Source organism: Podarcis liolepis (genome assembly GCF_965112155.1).
Source record: "Podarcis liolepis genome assembly, chromosome: 17".
NCBI lineage: Eukaryota > Metazoa > Chordata > Lepidosauria > Squamata > Lacertidae > Podarcis > Podarcis liolepis.
The window spans coordinates 2,160,343-2,162,544 of NC_139571.1; the positions used below are offsets into that span (position 1 = coordinate 2,160,343).

The following is a 2,202-nucleotide window of genomic DNA, read 5'->3' on the forward strand; positions in this document are numbered from 1 at the left end:
GTAGGAGAGAAAAAAGGGCAATACCCAAATATAAGCAGCTCCCTTAAAAATCCGCAGGCACTCACACCCGTTCTGTTTTACCATAACGTTCTGTTTCAGTAGCGATATCATAAAAGCCAATTTTTGTAAGGTCACAATTTTAAGCTGCACTTTAACTTTACACGGTCGAAATATGGTGGGGGGGGGGCTTATATTCAGACCAAAATGGTATATTCCAGTGGGGGGGGGCTCTTTTGACTAGAGCCAAGGCCCACACATTTTCAATTCAGGCAGTCAGCCATTTTTCTTTTGCAGTTTCCCACACATGTGGGACTCCAGGAATAGTTGGTATTCCGTGGTTATTTCCCAACAGAAACAGCAATGTCCTGCAGCATATATGACTGTCATATAAAACGTAGAGCCATTCTCATTAGGTTTCATCTAAGTGGAAACAGCTGAGGAATCTATCATTGGTTGATTTACAACTCCACCAGAAACCTATTTTTTGCTCCTTTTTGGCACTTAAAATGTTCTAGGGATGGCAGTTTTGAAAAGTTAACCACAGGGTCTCCTGGAAAGCTCCCAGTGCTAGTAATATGCCTTTGATTTTCCAGACTTTAAAATTACTGTATTATTGGCAGAGTATTATGAATAACACTGACACACACATCTGCTAATGGGCTGTTTCAGCCTTATTAAAGCCTCCTCAGGTGCAGTTGTGAATTAATAACTGTAACAGACATAGGACTAGTAATATGCAAAACATCTTTATACAATATTTGAGAAGGGGAGCCTGTGGCCCTCTGGATGTTGCTGGGTTCCCAGTTCCCACCAGGCCCAGTCAACACAGCCAATGGTAAGGGATGATGGGAGTTCAAGTCCCCACAACATCTGGAGGGCCACAGGTTGCCTTTCTCTGTTTTGTACTCTTAGATGGTTCACTTCAATAGCCAAGGGTTACTGGGCTCTGCTCCTGTTTCTGTAACTGCATCCAGTTCCAGAGAAATTTAGCATGTTAATTTTCTCCCACTACTTTTTCAATACTACAAGAAACATCAGTTCCTAAATTCCTAGCTACCCTGGGTATACCAAGTAGGCACTTGAAGGGGTGGAATCTGGTCTTTAAAATTTCAGCTGCAAGGCCAAAATTCAGTGCCTCCCTGCCTCTCACTCTTCATGGTGCTAATTTACTAAGTCATAGTTGTGGTGCCATGTGGCCCCTCTAGGCTCACTGCACAGTGTGACAGAACCAGTCGGCCTCCCTCAGTGGCGAAGCTGAATGCTCCGGCACCGGGGGCAGAGAGCAGGCAGGGGCACGGCTGGCGCATGTCCCGGGGGCATGGCATGTCGCCTGTGGGGCCTGCATGCATTCTGGGGGTGTGGCGCGCCGCACGCAGGGGCATGGCGCCTGGCGCGTTGGGTGTGCGTGGCGCGTGTCCGGGGGGCAGCAGTGATGGTACCCCCTCCCCAATGGGGCCGGGGGCAGTGCGCTCCCCCTGCCTGCCCCTGCGTTCCTCCACCAGTGGCCTCCCTAATTCCACCTCTGCTGTCTGTCTGTCTATGATTAAAAGCATTGCCACAGGGGGAAAACAAGGCAACCCCACAGGAACCTTGCAATATGTGTCTCCTCCTATTTCTTGTGGGGCATAAACAGTGGAGTATGGCAGGCTTGGGGAACCCTTTGGCCCTGTGTTTCTGGACTACAATTTCCCTCATCCCTGACGATGCCAATTTAGGATGACAGGAGTTGATCATTATCTGGAGGGCCACAGGTTATGGAGACAGCTTTAGAGGGGCAAGAAAAATCAAGGAAATCTTGTGGGGGAGAGAATGGGGTGGGAGGACAGTGCCAAGGCCCCTAATTCATTCCCTCCCAGCTTAATTTTTCAAGATAAATGAAGTGTAGTGAGATCTGATCATACACTATCTGTTCTGCCTCCTAGTGAGTTGGGGGTTGTTGGATTAGGGGCTTCCTGATGCACAGCACACATTCTTAACTATGTGCACCAGGATTGGGGGTTTAAAAAAAAAAAAAAAACACACAGCTTCCTATCCTTAAGCTAAAACAACTGTTTTGGAGAACTGCTTTGCAGACAAGTTGTGGGTAAATTTGATGGAGCCAGGCCAAGATGCCCCAAGTGCCAATAAAACTCTTGCCCATAAGATGTGCCACGCCTCCTCTTTTGAAGGGACTATTGCGCAGGCAGGAGCTGGGAGGGGAAG

At 48.0% G+C, this 2,202-nt stretch overlaps 2 protein-coding genes across 3 annotated transcripts in view; one reads left to right on the forward strand and one right to left on the reverse strand.

Annotated features, from left to right (window-relative positions):
- The window catches only part of LOC310696722 (intercellular adhesion molecule 2-like), a 167,864-nt gene that overhangs the window by 157,863 nt on the left and 7,799 nt on the right, over nucleotides 1–2,202 (forward strand). The gene's annotated exons all lie outside the window — the stretch shown is intronic.
- Nucleotides 1–2,202, reverse strand: part of SHFL (shiftless antiviral inhibitor of ribosomal frameshifting) — a 216,422-nt gene that overhangs the window by 150,848 nt on the left and 63,372 nt on the right. The window lies entirely within an intron of this gene.